Genomic DNA, 21,644 nt, shown 5'->3' with positions numbered 1-21,644 from the left:
GTGTGGTAAAAGTGTGACTTGTGAGGGATATAATACATACTAAAATAATTGCATGATTTTTCCAATTTATAGTGCCAAACCCGGGGAATATGTGAGAGAAAGGAACTTCAGGGTGTACGATCAAGGTAGAAGGAGTATAAAATTGGAACAGGAAGAATTTACCAGAATTTACGAAGCTTCGTAAAGCAAAAATCCCAAATTTTGCTTCGTAAGCAAAAATCCCAAATCAATGTTTTAGCTTGAGGGGCTGAGAATTGCTCTCTTCGCTTGGTTGGTTGACTGAAACGTGGACTCAAAGGTAGCCTACACTAAATAACATGGAAACACCAGGATCTCCTGGTGCATTGCAGAGAAGGGTATCTTCTCAAAGGCTTACGAAAATTGGAAAGGTAGAATGGATTTATCATGTAAGACCTGGTCACCACTCTGCGAGGGTCCAGGGGACTTTCCCTTCCACGTGGCTTTGATAAATATATTTTTCAAGAGTTCTGTGATGGTTCTTTTCTGTAGGTCAGAAATTACAGTGGGAACTGCTGCCATCAAACCGGGATCTTGAAACGTAATGAGGATGGCAGGATTCCATGGTGGCAGAGGACAAGGGGAGGCACCTAACCGTCAAAGACTAGTAGACAGGCCTATCATAACAGGCAGCAGAGCCAACGCCACAATCAGAATAATCTGACTCACAGAGATTGTTGGCATTGGCTCAGTGATTGATCACGGCGTTCCCTAGAACTAAAATAGTCAATCCTTGTTATTTGCAGATTTTGCATTTGCACATTTGCCTACTTGCTAAAATACTTTTGTCAGCCTCAAAAGCAATACTTAGCAGCATTTTGCAGCCATTCATGGACATATGCGTACACAGAGGACGCTCTCACCCCAGCTGAAACGAACGAGGCAACTCTCTGCCTTCTTTGTTGGTATGAGTCATGCTCTTGGCCATGGGTTCAATGTTAATGAATAAAATATATAAATAAGGTGTCTTTAAACAGAAACACATATAAAACAAGGCTCTGTGTTGAGAGGTTGATGAAAATATGACCGGAGGCTGGCAGGACCCTAACTCTGTATTTTCCCTAGGAGCAGTCGTTTCGTATTTGCTAATTCAGTGTTTGTGGTGACTTGAAACATAACGAAAATCAACTATAGATGATAATGAAGTTTTACTTTAGACATTATTTTTCTGCTTATATTGATAGAGAATTTGATTCAAGAAAATTGTCGCAGTCTCATAACCATTTCCCATACTTGAACTGGTCTACAGACCCTGAACCCTTTGAATAAAGGGGACGTTGGGTCCCCTTGGGGAAAGATCTTGCTATATTGCCCCAAATTTACAGTGTCAGTCACCCTCCCAGCCTTCCTCAATGGGACCTATAGGCATTGACCAGGTTTTTTGTGTATTTTTATGGATTACTGGACACTGGCTCTGAAATCACATTAATTCCTGGAAATCTAAAATGTCACTGTGGTTCAGTGGTCAGAGTAGGAGCTTGTGGAGGTTAGATGATGATCAGTGGATTTTGGCAGTGGATCCAATAGGTCCCCAAACCTATTCTGTGGTTATTTATCCAGTACTGAAATGTGTAATTGGAGTAGACATACTCAGAGACTGGTTCCCTGGTCTGTGAAGTGAGGAAATTCACTAGAACTGCCTCTGTCTACAAAAATTGTGAACCAAGAGAAATGCCATATTCCTGAAGGGATCAATAGGCATGAGTGGCACCATCAAGAACTTAGAAGTTGGAGTGTTTGTGATTTACCTGATAGGTAGCTACTCACCTTCACAAAGAGCACAAAAAATAGTACATTTTCAGCTGGCAGGGCCAACAATACACCTTCACTGTCCTACTTTGGGGATATATGAACGTCTCAGGACCTATGTTGTAATCTCTACCACAAGGATGTCCTTCAGTTTCCTCCCATAGGACATTACGCTCATCCATTACAATGATTATGTAATTCTGCTTGGGCCTGGTGTGCAGTAAGTAGCAACTACTCTAAACACATTGGTAGGATACATGAATGATGGTGAGAAATAAATCACACCAAAGTTAAGTGGTCTTCTAGCTTGAAGAAGTTTCTAGGTATCCAGCTGTGTAGGGGGATGCTGAGATAGCCCTTTCAAGGTGAAGGGCAAGTTACTGCACCTGACCCATCCAACCGCTAAGAAAAAGGCACAATACCTAAGTAGGCATTTTTGGATTCTGAGAACAACACATGACTCATTTGTGAATGTTACTCTGACCCATTTATCGAGTGACCCAGGAAGTGGCCAGCTTTGAGTGGGGCTCAGGACAAGACAAGGCTCTGTGCAAGCGGCTCTGCCACGCGCACCACGTGACACAGCAAATCTGATGATGCTGAAAGTGTCAGGGACAGAGAGGGAGGCAGCTTGGAGCCCTCAGCGGGCTCTCTAAAAGCGGCACACACAGCGCTTAGGATTTTGAAGTAAAGCTAGGCCATTCTTTGCAAAAAGACTACCCCCTTCTTTCGAGAACAGCTTCTGGCTTGCTACTGGAGCTTAGAGGCACTGAAACCTTGACCATGGCATGCTGTGTTACCATGTGACCCGAGCTATCCATCCTGAACTAGGTGTGTTCTGACACACTATGCCATGAAGTCCGGCGTGCACACCAGCGCTGTGTAACAAAATAGAACCAGGTCCTGAAGGCACAGGGAAATTGCATGAGAAGGTTGACCAGATGACTCTTACTTCTGATACGTTGTTTTCTCTTTCTCAACCTGTCCCTAAGGCCACTTGGGGAGTTCTCTATGGTCAATTGCCTGAAGGCGGAAAATGTAGGAACTACCCACAAATGGATGGCTGCAGCACCACCACCCCACTCTGTCCGGGGGACGGAACTTCAGGGTGTTTACCTAGTGGTGCAATTAGTTTGAAAGAAGAGATGGTCAAAAAGTATGGGTTTATAACAATTCATAGACTGTGGCCAAGTTTTTGGCCAGATGGTCAAAGGGACATAGAATATGGAGATATTTGTGTCCTGTGTGAATGCTCACCAAGTGGTGACCTCAGGACAGAAGGATTTCAATAACTAGGGGATGGAATGATTCAGTCAGCCTCCTACCCCATTGTCTAATGGGCTCACAAACTAAGTGACCACGATGGCAGGGTGAGATTACATGTTTCCATTCACCAAGGCCAGTCTGATGACAGTTGCTGCTACGTTATGTCAGCAAATGAGATCAACACTGAACCCTGACATGTCACCATTCCCTGGGGGTGTCAGCAAGCTACACGGTAGCAGGTTGATTGCATAGGACCGCTTCCATAACGGAAGGGGCAGTGTTTTGTTCTTACTGAGTAGACACTTGCCCTGTAGATACGGATTTGTCTTAGATGTCCTCCATGTTTCTGCCAAAACTACCATTTGTGGAATTATAAAACATCTTGTTCCTACTTTCCATGTTTTTTTTAACGGTAAACTAGCTGTCCTATGGCTTAGCTTCTGTCTCTAATGGAGCAATCAGCCTCCTATTAATTGCTTACCACTTAAATTTCCATTGTTTTCAAAGCCCCCTTAGTCTTGAACCATCCCATCCTTTGTCATAAAGTCATTTCCTTTGGAGGGACCTTCGGTGTACTCTGTTGGTATGTCCTGCCCCTTCTCTGTACAAAACTCGGAGCCATTGTCCCAGAGCTGGAACTGTGACCCACTTCTTTTGGTGTGACCCCCTTCATTATGGGCAGGGCACTGGGCAAGATTGGTAGTTTCTGGTGTTTCTGGCTTGCCTCTCCTAGCGTGAAGCCTCTATCCACCGAATGAGCTGGGGTGCGATGATGGAGACCCCGGTATTCTCAGCCTGCTGTACCTGGGCTGGAGCCTCTGCCTAACAGTGGGGGCTTTTTGGAGAGCCCCCCGGCCCTTGTCTGCACTGCTCTGGAATTTAGTCTGTCTGACCCAGGCTGTGGGGTGATGGGAAATACTAGTGGCTCCTGGGGAGATACGCAGCCCTTGAGCTGAGGGGTGAGGGAGTTCCCTCTTGTTGGTCACACCCACCTGGAATGCCTCTTCCATTAGCTGAGCTGTGAAGAGTATTGGGGGTGAGCAGGTCATGGCTCAAGTGCCACAGATTCTTACTGTTCCTACCAAGATGTAATAGACTTTCTTGAGTAAAGTTTTCTTTGTTTGATATATGTCCTTAGGACTGTTTCCGAGACTTAAACATTTTTTTTGGTAATGTTTACCAACCATAGTTGATTGACCAGAGAGCCAGTCCACAGAACTCCTCACGCTGCCTTCCTGGACCTGTATCTCCACGTTAGCTTGCTTTTGGTCGCACTTGGGACATTACTGTATCTTGTTAGGTGGAGGCGTGGCTTTGCTACGGTTATTGGAGGTTAAGTATGATTTACTAAGATGTGTATGTATGCCAAGTTGAAAAGGGGTTGATTGTGGTCATTTTGTATCGTGTCAGTTTGGCTGGGCTGGACCGTTTCCCAGAACTCTCTTTCCTACACTTACCTGGCTGGGATGGGCCGCGTGAGAGAGTCTTCTGGGATATTTGGAAAGCCAAGATGTAGCAACAGCTATTTCACACACGCTGTTGCTTATTTGATGACTCATTTTGTTGCTAGGAGGCAACCACCAGGCCTGCAACTGTTCCATCTTTCTCTGGAGCCTTATTCAGTTTCTCTGGTTCCTAGATCAGAGGTGAAGATTTCACATGTCCCACCTTCTGCAGTTCTACCAAGTTCCAAGGCAACAAGTCACAATTTCTGTTGATTGTCGTGGGCTTTGCTTGTGTTTGTGGTTCCAGTATATTCTTGCTCTTTCTTCCAGACTTTTAATTCTAGCATCAGATATGAGGGCAGCACTTCACAGATACTGGTGAACCAGCTCCCACAAGTCTGTAAAGTCAAATTCCTATTTAAAAAGCATTATTTAGATAATAATAAAGGGATCAACACAAGAAGAGGATATAACATTTTTTTAACGTACATTCACCTAATGTGGGAGCACTTAAATATATCAGGCAAAAATGAACAGAGGTAAAGGGAGGAATTGACAATAATACAATAATAGGGTGCTTGAACACAAAAAAATAATTATTGATGTATCTCCTAGTGTTTCTGCTGCTTTGAAACCTCAATGATATAAACGTCAGCAAACCTTTCTCTTGTTTACATTGAAGAACTTTCTCAACATGAGTCCAGAGCACAACCGTGAAAAAACAGTAAACAAAAACACTTGAGTCAAATTTTTGAGAGGGGCAAAGCATCTGGTGTGGATAGCGAATAACCTCCTGTATCCGATTATAGAGAACGTGAAGAAACTTGACTCAGTACATTGTAAAAACCTGGTCCCTCTTCTGTGGCGTACTCCCCTTCACGTAGACATGACCAAGTCCTGTGGTGGCCAGGACGCTCTTTCCCTGGGGCTGAGCAGAGCATCTGTGCCCTGAGATGGTGTGTGTGGCCTAGATGAATGATTAATAAAGAAAGAAAAAACTCAAACCAACCTGCTGTTGCAGACACACTTGGGTTGTTGGAGACTTTACTCCAGAAACACATAATGGGTAAGAATCTTGGCTTCGCCAGTTTGAGACCTTAAGAAAGTTACTTAACCCCTTGTGTCTCAGTTTCCTTGTAACTCATACAATTTTTGTAGGGATTGCAGAGTTTATGCTAGCTATTATTATGATGTGCCCACCTCCCTCAGCCCTTCCGTGTCCCTCCACATGGGACGTTGGGATAAGCTGAAGAGATTCTCAGGCAGTCCTTCCCAGCCGGTTTGCTCTGGGACTGTTTAGGTTCTGCTGTTGGGGTCCCTGGCCTTCTCAAGCACCGGTGTTTCCATTCTTGGTTTCTGTAGTTTCCAGATCCTGTTCTGGTTTTTGGGGGCTCTCCTTACGTTGGCCCAGCATTCAGACTCTTTGCTCAGAGCCACAGAAATTTTTTTGCCAAGAGGAAATAGTCTTTCCTTGCAATGTAATGTTTCTTTGTGCCCTTTTGGAGGGGTTTGGGCCTTTGGGATGCTTAAGAGCCCTGCTTTTATAGGTATATTGCGCCCTCTGCTGGCAGCATTTATAATACCAGCAGTAGCTGAGGGCTGAGATCTTGCTGTGTGCCTGGCACAGTGCAAGATTTGTACACATTACTTCATTTAACTTTCACACCAGCTCTATCAGTGGCATCTTACAGACAAGGAAACTAACGCTTAGAGGGAGTAACTTCACCATCAAACAGCTGGTGAGCCAGCATTAGACCCAAGTTGTCTGGCTCTAGAAATTGTGCATTTCATCACTATTCTACAGGAGTAGCTACTTTGAGCTCTATTAGGTTTTGCATATAAATCTTTCCTACTTCCTAACGAATACGTATTGAACTTCTGTTCCATGTGGGACCTTCCCAGAGGAACTTAAACTCACATATTCAGAAAAAATATCTACCTCACAGGATTGTTGTGAGAAGTCAAGGAAATATTTTAATGTAAACAATCCAGCATAATATCTGACATGTAGTAGGTCCTAAATAAATATTACAGCAAGTCCCCTATATACGAACCTTCAAGTTGTGAACTTTCAAAGATGCAGACGTGTGTTCCCATGTCCAGTCATGTAAGTTAGTTCACGTGTCTGGCGTACATTGTCACGTGTGTACAAGTGGTACGCACTCTACAAGTGGTTGTGCTTTTGTGTACGTTACAGTACTGTATAGAGTACAGTACTACAGTATCTTAATTGCAAGCCCAGGATGTCAGGAAGCAAGGGTAAAAGCAGCGGTGATGTAGCTGGTAGCGCTAAGAAGCGCCAGGAATTGGGGACCCAGAGAAAGGACGAAGAGAGACAAGAGGAAGAAGAAGTAACTGAAGAACCAAAGAGATTCACGGCGCAGGAAACGGCAAGGGGATTTTTCTTTATTTGAGGAGGCACTGTGAGTTTTTGAGGCACGGGACCTGAACGTAGAACAGTACATGAAAGTTGCAGCAGCCGATCAGAGTGCAATCCAGTGCCACCATGTTATCTATGATGAGAAAAAAAGAGCTACTACCCAGACATCACTGGATCGTTTTTTCAAGAGGGTAGATAGAATTGAATCCAGCAACGAACCAGAACCTGTGCCATCAGCGTCAGGCATGAGTGAAATTGCACCTTGCCCTCCATCTCTATTGCGGACAATCCTGATTCAGCTCTACCATCTCCCACCTCCTCTTCCTCCTCCAGTCAGGAACTCTCCTGGCCTGTTCACTCGATGCCAGCCCCTGTATGCCAGCTGTTGTACCGTACTACTGTACTTTCCAAGGTACTGTAAGATTAAAAATGTTTTCTTTATTTTTTGTGTTTGTTTTTTATGTATTATTTGTGTGAAAAGTATTATAAACCTATTACAGTACAGTACTATATAGCCGATTGTGTTAGTTGGGTACCTAGGCTAACTTTGTTGGACTTAGGAACAAATTGGACTCATGAATGCGCTCTTGGAACGGAACTCGTTTGTATGTAGGGGACTTACTGTTCCAGATCTTTCTAGTGCCTTTTTCCTGTAGCCTTAGGGCATCTTTCTGGAGAACTAAAGACATTTTAATCCTCTTTTTGTCACAGAATCCTAAACTTCATGATTTGAATCCACCCTCAATTCTAGAATCTTCATTCACCTCAGTTTCCCCACCCCCATGCTTATCATAAGACCTACAGGCCTTGATTCAAATAAGATGACTGATGACTTGCCTTGATATGTCAGGGTTGACAAGAGAGAGACAAGATCAGCTGTTCTTACTTGCCAGCTTCCTTGTTCCCGATTGAGTAATGTCAACCCTAGTTCATGTTTGCAAATCTCTTTTTAAGTGTAGGTTTGTTTGTACGCCAACAAGGTGATTCAGGATGACTGTCATTTAGATTAGTATATAATCTAGTCATTCTGGATTAGTCAATGGGAAATATAAGTCAGCATACCTGCTATCAGATCAAAATATGAGTGGCACACCTGCTATCCTATCAAAATGGCTTGCAACATATGTATTCATTGGTTCCAGAAAGTGAGGGATGTTGAGTTTGCCTTTGTTTCTGATGCTGACTTTGCTAAAAGTGAGGGATATTTAAATGCTCTTGGCCTTTGCGTTTTTAACCTTTCTGTGCAACTTAAGGGGGTTGGACCCAGTTATCTCTGAGGTTCCTTTCTCTTGAATTCAGTGGTTTTCAGATTTCATCCTTCATAGTTGCTAGAGAAAAACCTTGACGGTCTGCTGGGTGTTTCGCAACTAGATTGAGAAATAGGCACTAGGGTTATTGTTTGCATATAACTTAAACTGTCGTTAATAACATACGAGTTAGATTTATGATACTTTTAGTAACATCTTACAATGTTTTTATTGCAAGCGAATCATTTTCTTAAATCTTGGGTTATCAGTGATTATTTAAAAAGAGCTTGAATATAAAAGAGCTTTTACATAACTCTTGATAGGAAAGTATAATAGGTTTGAAATGCAATGGAAAATATTTTATAACTAGATTTCACAGATGTATTTTTAAATTGTAACATATACTATTTCTTATTACAGTATCACCATTCCATATGTAATTATGGATATTGCTGAATAATTTAAGTAGGTTAGTTATGATTAACCATAGCAAGAATGTTTTAAATTTGCCACTCCCTTTGTGGGAGGATAGTTGGCCTTCTTGAGGCTAGTGACCCGTGTCTCCAATCCAGATCCTCTTTGTAAGAGAAGAATAAACTACAGAGGATTTGAGGATAATCTTATCAAAAGGATTAAAAGATAGTATGTAATGTAGGGGAAATATGATTTGTCTGGAGAATGAAATGGCTCACATAGTTATTACTTTGCGTAAGTGTAGTACAATAGACTGATTCCAGCTTCCAGCTTACCAGGATGAAATATTATAGTTTCTGAAATGCGCAGGTATAGTAAACTCTTGCCTATCCATCCTTTTGTTTGCTGACATTTTGTGTGGTAATTAGTATGCAAAGGAAGTCTGCACGTGTCTATGGGATGAACCCCTACACCTGCTCTCCCGGCTGTCTCTTTCAACAGATAGCATTCAGGACGATACAAAATACTTCTGTTTTCAATCCAGAATAGTCATATTGGTAATATGGCATGGCTCACTAATAAGTTATTCTGAATCACAAACCGTGTGGCCAGAAGACAAGGAAGTTCCAGAAGCAATGAGGGGAAAGAGACCCACACTCACAACAGCAAGATTTACATGTCATTCTGCTTGTCTGGATTCCAACCTGTAGTATTCTCTATTTGACTGTGTATTTAAAAAAATAAGTGAAGTCAAGAAATATGAATTTACGTGTCTCAGGGAAAGCCCAGTAAACTTTGCTTATGTTGGAAAGATAAGAACTACTAGGTAACGATTTCCACCTCTCACCATTTGCCACCAACTCTGAGAACATTGTACCCTTCAAAGGCCATTCATTTCCCTCCCAGGACATCATGCACCAGCATGATTTATATGCCTACATATTAGAATTCCCTTGCTTCACAGATGAAACAGCAACCGAATACAAAGTTATATATTTGGGGTGAGAGTACAGACATAAACAGTGAAAGTCTTAATATTAATTATTATACAACTGAAATAGAGAGCAAGGGGCAGAGGAGAGTTAAAAAAACAGAGCAAATAAAATAAAGCCTTTAAGTCATTTTGCTTATCTGAATTTCTTATTCCAGCTACAATTCTCCTTATAAATCAGTGCTTTCTAATCTTGCTCTTAATGCAATGCTCAAGCTTACTGGGCTGAATAATAATTTTGTCCTCAGGTCGAGAGAATGGAGAAGGCATAAACAGACCTTCTAGATAATCGCATCAGCCTTCCCTACCATCCCAATGCCATGCCAGCATTTCAAGTAATGTCCCTTTTGTCTTGCTGAGAAAAATCATGTCATGATTTATTACACTGGATTAAAGAGTGTATACATTCTGGGGCTAGAACATGACTAAAGGGCAATCCGGCAGAAAGGATGTCGAAACAGTCGGTACGTTTACATTTTTCTGAATTCCGTAAATAAACGTTTGGGGCTGCTTTCCCAAGAAAACAATCAGATGATAAATCAGACATGAGTTACATAAACTACAGATGATGGTACCTAGTTACCTCCATATTCTAGAATTAAGATAGGAAACTGGTTCTGCAGAAAGCTCTCTTTTTTGAGATGTTTCATTACCATTTGTCAAAATGAATTCCCTAATATGTGACTTCTTTCAATATCATTGTCACTGAGGTTGAGAGCCAGCCTGGGTTTTTGCACCAGTTGTTCCAATGCACAGAAAATGCTGTAAAAATGAGCCTATAGTGTTTTTTTTCCCAGGTATCCCTTTTAAAAGGTACAAAATCAAAGTTTATTATCTATGCTCTCCATGCCTCAACTAAGAGATGGGCTTCAGGCAGTCTGACAGTGATGAAATTTGATTTCTCGTTTCTATGATGGTCTCTCTCCAGATAAGTAAGTTAGCTGTTCCATCTACTTATTACTCAATTGATGGCCTCTTTGATTAAATAAGATGACAAGGTTCCTCCTTAAGATGAACGTTAAATTGTTAAAAGCCAAAGAAAGATTTTTGTTTATTTTTGATGCCTCACGTGGAAAGCTGAATCCTCTACTATATACTCCAATAAATGTAATATTTAAATATTTAAAGGTTTCAGCGGAAGCCAGTTCTATTCTTCTAACAACACAATCTATTCACTCTTTTCAACTGAGGAATTTCACAAGATTTTGTGGAGAGAAGGAGAAAACCTGCTAAGCCAGCCAATTATCTGTTTAAGTTAGATTGTTTATCACAGAGGTGATGGGTATTGTGTTCTACCCCCATTCATTCCTGTGTATCATTTGTACACTTTATTAAAACATAAATTCAAAATAAAAAAGGAAACCATGACATCTCATCATCAACAAAGTTATATTGATAACGGAAACCTTATGTTTTCTAAGAACTCATCTGTTCTGAAAGCATAATTTTCAAGAGTTAAACTTTGATTCTTATATAAGTTGAGTCAAAGATTTACTGAACTCATTAATGGGGTAATAACCAATAGGATGATAAAACTGACTATAATTACTTCTCTCTGTAGATTTTTTAATCACTGAAAAATAGAATATTGACATACAATTGCTAAATTAAATAAAAACTCATTAATGCCCTTTAGGGATTTGTGGGTATGGCTTTTGACTGATGAAATAAACCTCAGTGAGATTCACAGAAGGCCACAGAGTTCTTGGGAGAATTATATCAGCAGGAACACTGTCAACTTGGACTGAAAGAGAGAGAACAGTACAAAATAAAAGGAGGTCACTCAACCCTAGAGTGCAGGCTGAGAAAACAGCACACCTGCAAACTTGTGCTAACTTTCTTAAAAAAGGAAACATTTTGAGAAACATTTGTTGCTTCAAGTCACTAAGTTTTGGGGTAATTTGTTACTCAGTTATAGATAACTAAGACACAATGAAAGGTTCAGTGTTGTATTTGAAATAAATGGCTTACACATAATTTAGAAATAGAGATAAGAGAGGTACACAGACATCCATAACAGAAAGATAAGTGTCACAAGAGAAGCTCATAGGAAGTCTTACCCCGACTTGTTGAAAAAGAGTGAACAAAGAGCACATCTGGCCATAGGGAGAAGAACAGGCAAGCGAGATGTTGTGTGAGAAGCAGTCATTGAAAACACAGGAGCTGGATCTGAAACCTAACTTTGCTAACTATGAGTAGTGCAGCCTGGGGCTAGTCAACGTTCTTTGCCAGTTTTTTTCTAGGTATAAAATGTGAGGATGAAACAGGATGAAGACACATACATCTTGTTTGCCCAGGACAGCCTGCCTTTATGCCACTTCCTTGGCATATATGCCAATAGTGTTCTCTTTTACTCTCAATAAAGTCTTGGTTTGGGTGATAAGTTATATGGTGAAATTATTAATTGAAATAATACATATGCAATTTTGAAAGTTATATTTAAAAAAAAAAACTCCAAAATTTACCCTTCACAACAACCATAATTAACAGTTAGTGAAATTTATACAGTTCATCCTTTGTACATATATACAGATATGTACAATATCATCTATTTATATATGTAAATGTGTATGTGAGTGTACACATGCTATATGCGCATAAAACATATAAAACTAGAAACCAAGTTTACACAACAATTTAGAAGATTAATCTGATGGTAGGGAGATGGATACTGCAGCAGATCCGGCATTGGATTATCCCATTTCATGTGCAAGATGGATCTATTTCTATCCAATGGGGTATAATATAAGAAATGGGGAATATGACAATAAGTTATAGCTATGGTGATGTCTCACCCAGAATAAATTATTTTAAAAAAAAGTGAAATCAACAAAACAAAGAGCTCAACCTCAAGCAGAATCAACTAGGGTTGGGGGCAATGAGAATAGGAACTAAAAAATAATTGATCACCTCTGTTTTCATCAAGTATCCCTTTGGTGACGAAGAAAATCGACTTTCATTATTCTCACAACTAAAGACATAGAGATGTGAATACCTTAGCTGGAGTTTGGGAAATATATTCATCGTGTGATAACTGTATACAAAACAGGTTCTTCAAAATACATTAGTGTCAAACTCACCCCTCAGTGACAATGAGAAGTGGTATTTAGCTGTCTTCACCCAGCTGATGGTAGAGTGTAGTATACAGGATCATTGCTACTATCACTCCTAGGTGATTCAGTGGAAATCTATGTCTTAAGAATTGAAGAAAGCATTAACAAGAGTGTTTAATAAAATCTTTAACTTAAAAAGAAATTCATTGTCTTGGGTACTTTCTCAGGACATGGCTTTAACACTCTAGCAAGACCGTGGCCATGGGGCAAACTTGCTGCTAGGGTAGCTTTTGGAAGCCTAGAGAAAGTGATACCCCAAGTGAACCAAAGGGAAAATGCCTGCATGGACCTGGCAGGCGATAAAGGAAGTAATAAAAAGGCTTAGATGTAAATGCTGAAATGTATGTATGAGGCGAGGCCAGAAAACTTACCAGAGAATTATTTTCCGTGGAGGGTCCAGAGGAAAAACCAGTCACCAAGGCCATCAGGAACAGCACGAGTATCACTGAATTCAGTGGTGGCCTCCTCTGCAGACCAAGGCTACTTACCTCAAGTGATGTGTTACTGCCTTATGCTTTACAGTATAACAAGCACAGCTACTTAATTCATGCTTGTAAGGCAGCACTTATTCCCTGAAATTCTCCCAAGGTTGAGTCTTAAGCCTGAGTTGTACAAAATTACTATCAATATGAATCTTCTTCTTAAGAAAACAATGCTTTTCCCTTTGTGCTAATGTATTACTTGACTTCTGGAAACTGTATTGTCCATAAACATCATCATAATACATTGGGTGGTCAGAAAAGTTTAGTAGAACGAGCACAGGTCTCAAATTAGAAAGAATTTTCTTCTTTTACCAGATGTGTAACTTTAGCTATAAAAAGTCTCTGAATTTCAAATTCCTTATATTTAATATAATAATAATAAAAAAATAATAAGCACCGGCATTTATTGAGTGCATAGTATGTGCAAAGCACCCTTCTAAGCGCTTTACTTGGAATTACTTATTCAGTCCTCATAACAACCCCATGAAGACTGTACAATTGTCATCTGCAGTTTACTGATGAAGAGAGTGGGGCAAAGCAAGATTGATAACTAGTAACATGACCAAATTTGCAGTGGTCAGATCATTCCAGAATGTCTGACATCAGGACCCACACTCTTAGTCATATGATAACTTGCCTTTCTACTTTGATTCATTATTTGAAAAAGTGTTTATTAAGCTCTTACTCTGTTCCAGGTCCCATGGATACAGTAGAGAATGAAATAGAAAAGATCTCTGCTCTCTTATAGCTCACATTCCAGTGGAGAGATGAAAATAACGAGGTGATTGTTGTCAGGTTCAGATACTTAATCCAGTGTGCCTGGAACATAGACGGGATGGTTTTTTAAAAAGAGCTTCCTCCCTTGCAATGTCAGGGAAAAGAATTAATATTTGACAAAGAACTGAATAATTCAGAATAGATGGAATCCCAAACCTTGCCATTGTGAGTTCTGGCAAAATGCAGTTATATTCATGATTTACTGATTAGACGGAGGCAAAATGCTACTGCTCTGTGTGCAATAACAAGCTTGTTACAGGCAAATAATTCTGCATATTCAGTGGTAACTTACCCACATTTTGGGTGAACCCTTATCTCTCTAATCTCTGACATTATAAGAGCTTTCATGTTTACACACTTTTTATCAAATTTGCTTTGATATGAAGGGCTTTTACAAACTTATTATCTGTATCATGTATGATGTTACTGGTAATAGGATAGAAATATAAAATAAGCTTCTATCCTCAATGAATTTACAATCCAAAGTAGGGTAGAAGGAAAAGAAACCTGTGATGGACTGTTTCACTGGCAGCTTTGTGGTAATGTCTGTAATTTTAAGGAAAAGTGCAGAGAGAGAAGGAATTGGGGCATGCATGTTAGCAGGTTTTACTACGTAGACTGGCTTCTGACATTCGCTGATTTTTAATTCCTGTCATCAGAGACAAATTTATCATGAGGGTCCTCAGAAAGGACAGTATAACCTACTGAGAAGTACAATTTTCTTTGTCTACTACTGTTTCCTACATGTATAACATAGAAATGACATGTTTAACCACAAGTAAAATTCATATGAACCACAAGTGAAAAAATGACTGCACACAAAAAGTACACACCAGGTAAAACAATAAGACTTTCTTAATTTTCAGGTTATGTTTTTTGTTGTTAAGCCATATGTAACTTTTTCCTGTAGATTTATAATAAATGATTGATGTAACTAAATTTATGGATTATAATTGATTAATGAGCTTGCGCTACAAATGGAACAAACACATATTTTTAAAATTTAATAATGGTTCACTTAGAATTCAACCAACCGCTCTTTATAGAACCTGCTGATAATAGAACCTACACCTAGGCCACCCATTGAGATCTATCTATAACATGCTAACCCAACAGATAATGAAGACCCTTTAGTCCTTATTTCGCTCAAGTAGGCACTGAAGATCTTTTTGAGGAATATAGACATAATCTATATATTCTGTCTATTATATATATTCTGATATTAACTGCTGACAGATCTACATCCTCCAGGAAAGGGGCATGATTTTAATTGTTAGATGACTATTCGACATTTCCATTCTCCATTCTAAGCGCACATTAGCCAAATGCTGATGTACAGATGTTGCTGGGTATCTGTGTTTGGAAACAACCCATTATTGCTGCAAAGGATAAAATTCTCAACATATTTGTTATGGTTGTAAGGGATGACGTGATAAATATATGTAGGCTGGAAAACAGGAGGAAGGATTAAAACTATAATTCCGTTTTTGTTTTTGTTTTTTAAATTAATTTTTATTGGAGTATAGTTGATTTACAATATTGTGTTAGTTTCTGCTGTACAGCAAAGTGAATCAGTTATACATATACATATATCCACTCTTTTTTAGATTCTGTTCCCATGTAGGTCATTACAGAGTACTGAGTAGAGTTCCCTGTGCTATACAGTAGGTCCTTATTAGTTATCTATTTTATTTATAGTTGTGTGTATATGTCAGTCCCAATCTCCCAATTTATCCCTCCCCCCCACCTACCCCTTGGTAACCATAAGTTTGTTCTCTATATCTGTGGCTCTATTTCTGTTTTGTAAATAGGTTCATTTGTACCATTTTTTTAGATTCCGCGTATAAGCGATATCATATGATATTTGTCTTTGTCTGACTTACTTCACTCAGTATGACAATCTCTGGGTCCATTCTTGTTGCTGCAAATGGCATTATTTTGTTCTTTTTTATGGCTGAGTAGTATTCCATTGTATATATGTACCATTGTATATATGTGTCTTCTTTCTCCATTCCTCTGTATAATTTTTTTTTTTTTTACTTTGGTAGAAAATAATGTAAGCAGAATGAAGCAAATATCTGCTCTTCTAGATTCTACTGCAATGTTAAACTTTAACTTAATATTTTTACTTTGTGATATATTTTTAAGTATAGCAAAAGTTGGTTAATATTGTGAGTATTGATATTGAGTTTAAATTTTTGTAGTAGAAATAAGTAGGAAAATAGAAGTGTCTAAAAGCAAAACAAACAGATTTCCCCAAAACTGAATAGTATTTTCTCATCTTTTTCTCACCACTACCACTCCATCACAATGACCACCTCTCTCCTCTTCACTTTAAAATTAGAGGAGACGAAGACACACAGAATCAGAAGTGTCATTTGGTCCAAGTTAATAGCATAGTTCTAGACTTCTAATGTGTCTAAGTGCATAAATATACTGTCCCTGTGTCACTGCTCTGAGATGTACAGTTTAATCCTCGGCTAGTCCCATCTGAGCATCTATCCTCAAATAGAAAAGACCTGTGGGAGTTCCTGAGCCCCAGTGCTTTTTTCAAAAAACACAGGGCTCTTTCCAGGAAGCAAATATCTGAAACTCAGTGAATTAAAATCTTCATCGACTTCTCATACTCCTCACTTCACTCCCGAAAAACTGGCTGGGAAAGTTAATGTTCTGCCAGGATCAGGTCAAACTCTATCCAACCAGCCATACATGTCAAGTACATTTGGACAAACCGATGCTTCATAGTAACTCTTTTCAAATTATGGACACCTAGAGGCTCCTCAAGGATTCCTCTAGCCAAGCAATACTGGTTATTTCATTCTGAATATTATTATTGAGAACATTGGGAGATGTGAGAGAGAAAAATGGACAAGATTCTTCCCTAACAGCAGTTATCATTCAGTTACAGTACACTATGCAGTTGCTTCATTTAATTTGCCATGTCTATTGAGCTTTCTCTTCCAAAATGATTTATGCTGATAAAATTTATAACTAAAATATTTTTTGGAAACTACTGAATTTATTCAAAGTACATAGGGCAAAATACTGTCTCTGAGTTCATATTTTTCTAAAAGAGAGAGGGATAAGTATAACTTGTTTAGCAGGAGATATTACAAACTATAAGAAAAGTAGCTTACTCATTTTAACTCAGGGTACTTTCCAGAGAGAGAAAGGAAAAGGCCATTATGTGGCCTGATGGAGAAGTTGGCCCACTTTTCCTTTTCCTGTGTGTCGGTAGTCTTGATAGGGTAAAGACTTAAATCAAGAAATTGATTTTCTTTTCTAGCTGTCCTAATAGTGGAGTGAACAAAATTAACTGTGAACTATTCTAATCAATTACTCAATGATTGACTTAAATTGACTAGGACAGAGTTAATTCTTTGCCATGGATATTTCTGTACCTTGATGTTTCTATTTTGAACTCATTTGAAAGTAGGGCAATATCTACTGGATAGAAGATTCAAAACTAGAAATCAATAAACTTCATGTGATTTTTTTTTTTTTTACTAACCTCCATGACAATAAGATTAAAATTTCACACACATTGGTATATTGTTACCCCAATGTTTTGTTGGACCTCTGAAGCAAGACTCAGAAAGGAAAATAGCTGTTGCATAAAATATTATAATTTTGACTTGCTATGCCATTCTTTCTTAGAAGTTTCCTTCATCTTTACTTTTTCTTGGATGTCTAGGATGAAAATTAAACCAACTTTCTGTATTACAAATCAAATATTTTGAAGAAAAGGATATATTTTTGAGAATGCCAAGAAATAAAATCAAGATACTACTTTAAGAATAAATTGTGATTCCAGCTCAGTAATTAGTACTGAACTTTAAAAGAGGAAAAAGAGCAAACATTTTGAGACTTATTTTTGACTAAACATTGAGTTGCATATATGATATGTGGTATTTCATATGTTACAAAGATAATATTTTTCACTTTCTACTACCAGGAATAATGAGACACAGAGAGGTCAGTGTCATTTGCGTACAAATGATTACACCCATTAGTCATTTTTGAGAGGGATCGGTGGTCAGCAGTAAAACCTTCCTGCTGGTCTTAACATTGCCAGGGACATCATGGCTCTGTGTCGCCCTTTCACCTGTCCCAAGCCAGCCACTTGTGCCAGCTGTTTAACAATCAATTTTAACAGTGAAACAATTTCCACTGAGTCCTTCCACAGGGCACCTTGCCCTGAGAAAGATGCCAGTATCCATGTGCGTCAAAAGGAAGATCTCATTAGTAAATGTCTCCTTATTTAAAAAAAAAAAAAAAAGTCTCCTTATACGTGGAGTACTGTTCACCAGTACTGTTCTCGTGCTTGAAATCTGATATATGGCATTTTGATACAGCAGTTTGGAGTTGGGGAAATTTTTAACGTGCTTGAAAAATTAACTATTGGACTTGTAGCTCTTAAAAATTGCCAAGTAACATGTGAAACCCGTATTCTTAGTCCACCCCAGAATCTTACCCCTTCCCTACCTAGGAGTGTTAGGGATGTAGTTAAGAAAGATTTGGTAAGAGTAACAATGAATATGAGGACTGAGTTAAAGTTAAGGATTGCATATGGCTTATGTCTCTTACACATATTACTTTGTAATAAAAAATGATATATAAGGGCTTAAATTATGAAGGTTCTCATTATTTTGAGATTCTCATCTACAAAAAGATAAATGAAGATACAGCCTAGAGGCTTCCAGAAAACAATGTGGAATAAATTAGGGCAGGATATACAAAGTGTACAGGTTTGATTTCTATTTTAAAGTTTTATTGAACTAATTTGAATTTCTGGAAAAATGTACAAATTAAATGATAGTAATCGACTTTTGTTCTTTCTGATTTAGACGTGAATTATTACAGCATTCAGCATCTTAAACAGGTTATTAATTATAATTTAGAAGTTGCTTTGAGATAGATTTTTTATCATGCTAAGACATTGCCTTCTTACTAAGTTAAAAATTAACAAATTTTATTGAATATTTTCCCCAATATAAGGAGAATTATTAATATGATATAATTAATTTGAATTATAATTCAAATAATATATAATTATATATAATTAATTCAAATTATTATAATTTGAATTATTAATATGATATAATATGTAATAACTTTAATATTAAATTATGCTTGACTTTCCACCTCTAAATTTACTTTTCTACAAATTTATTAAAATTTTTATACTAATAGTCACAAATAAAATTAATATACAATCTTTTCAGTAATATTTTCTCCTTTTTACCATTTTTTAAATTGAAGTACAGTTAATTTACAATGTTGTGTTAGTTTCAGTTAAACAGCAAAGTGATTCATACACACACACACACACACACACACACACACACACACAGATTCTTTTTCATACTCTTTTCCATTATAGGTTATTACGAGATACTGAATCTAGTCCTCTGTGCTATACAGTAGGTCCTTATTGTTTACATACTTTTATATCTAGTGTGTATATTGTAATCCTAAACTCCTAACTTATCTCTCCCCCCTCATCCCCTTTGGGTACCCATAAGTTTGTTTTCTATGCCTGTGAGTCTACTTCTGTTTTGTAAACAAGTTCATTTGTATCATTTTTTTTAGGGTCCACATATAAGTGATATCATATGATATTTGTCTTTCTCTGTCTGACTTACTTCACTTAGTATGATAATCTCTAGGTCCATCCATGTTGCTGCAAGTGGCATTATTTTACCAATTTTATGGCTGATTAATATTCCAGTGTCTGTGTGTGTGTGTGTGTGTGTGTATACGTGTGTACCCCACAGTTTCTTTATCCATTCATCTATGGATGGACATTTAGGTTGCTTCCATGTCTTGGCTATTGTAAATAGTGCTGCTATGAACATACGGATGCACGTATCTTTTAGAATTGGAATTTTGTCTGGATATATGCCCAGGAGTGGGACTGCAGGATCATATGGTAACTTTAGTTTTTAAAGGAACCTCCATACTGCTCTCCATAGTGGCTGTACCAATTTACATTCCCACCAACAGTGTAGGAGGGTTCCTTTTCCTCCACACCCTCTCCAGCATTTATTATTTGTAGACTTTTTAATGATGGACATTCTGATTGGTGTGAGGTGATACCTCATTGTAGTTTTGATTTGCATTTCTCTAATAATTAACAATGATGAGCATCTTTCATGTGCCTATTGGCCACCTGTATGTCTTCTTTGGAGAAATGCCTGTTTAGGTCTTCTGCCTATTTGGGGGAGGTTGTTTGTTTGTTTGATATATAAGCTGTATGAGCTGTTTGTATATTCTGTAAACTAATTCCTTGTCTATAGCATCGTTTGCAAATATTTTCTCCCACTCCGTAGGTTGTCTTTTTGTTTTATTTTTGGTTTCCTTTGCTGTGCAAAAGCTTTGAAGTTTAATTAGATCCTATTTGTTTATTTTATCCTTATCTCCATTACTCTAGGAGATAGATACAAAAAAATCTTGCTGTAATTTATGTCAAAGAGTGTTCTGCCTATGTTTTCCTCTAAGAGTTTTATAGTGTCCAGTCTTACATTTAGGTCTTTAATCCATTTTGAGTTTATTTTTGTGTATGGTGTTAGGTAGTGTTCTAATTTCATTCTTTTACATGTAGCTGTCCAGTTTTCCCAGCACTACCTATTGAAGAGACTGTCTTTTCTCCATTGTGTATTCTTGACTCCTTTGTTGTAGATTAATTGACCATAAGTGCGTGGGTTTAATTTCTGGCCTTTCTATCCTGTTCCATTGATCTATATGTCTATTTTTGTGCCAGTACCATACTGTTTTGATTCCTGTAGCTTTGTAGGATAGTCTGAAGTCAAGGAGCATGATTCCTCCAGCTCTGTTCTTCCTTCTCAAGATTGTTTTGCCTATTCGGGGTCTTTTGTGTTTCCATACAAATTTAAACTTTTTTTGTTCTGGTTCTGTGAAAACTGCCATTGATAATTTGATAGGGTTTGCATTGAAGCTGTAGGTTGCCTTGGGTAGTGTGGTCATCTTTAACAATATTGATTCTTCCAATCCAAGAACACAGTTTTTTTTTCCATCTGTTTGTGTAATCTTCAGTTTCTTTCTTCAGAGTCTTATAGTTTTCAGAGTACAGGTCTTTTGCCTCCTTAGGTAGGTTTATTCCTAGATATTTTACTTTTTTTTGATGTGATGGTAAATGGGATTGTTTCCTTAATTTCTCTTTCTGATATTTTGTTGTTAGTGTATAGAATAACAACAGATTTCTGTATATTAATTTTGTATCCAGCAACTTTACCGACTTCATTGATTGGTGATTTCTAGTAGTTTTCTGGTGGTATCTTTAGGATTTTCTATGTATAGCATCATGTCATCTGCAAACAGTGACAGTTTTACTTCTTCTTTTCCAATTTGGATTCCTTTTATTTCTTTTTCTTCTCTGGTTGCTGTGGCTAGGACTTCCAAAACTATGTTGAATAAAAGTGGCAAGAGTGGGCATCCTTGTCTTGTTCCTGATCTTACAGGAAATGCTTTCAGCTTTTCACCATTGAGTATGATGTTAGGTGTGGGTTTTTCATATATGGCATTTATTATGTTGAGGTATGTTCCTTCTATGCCCACTTTCTGAAGAGTTTTTCTCACGGTGGATGTTGAATTTTATCAGAAGCTTTTTCTGCATCTACTGAGATGATCATATGGTTTTTATTCTTCAGTTTGTTAATGTGGTGTATCATATTGATTGATTTGTGAATACTGAAAAATCCTTGCATCCCTGTAATAATCCCACTTGATTATGGTGTATGAG

The sequence above is a fragment of the Balaenoptera ricei genome, chromosome 5, assembly GCF_028023285.1.
Source record: "Balaenoptera ricei isolate mBalRic1 chromosome 5, mBalRic1.hap2, whole genome shotgun sequence".
Classification (NCBI taxonomy): Eukaryota; Metazoa; Chordata; class Mammalia; order Artiodactyla; family Balaenopteridae; genus Balaenoptera; species Balaenoptera ricei.
Note: the sequence above shows the minus strand (reverse complement) of the source record.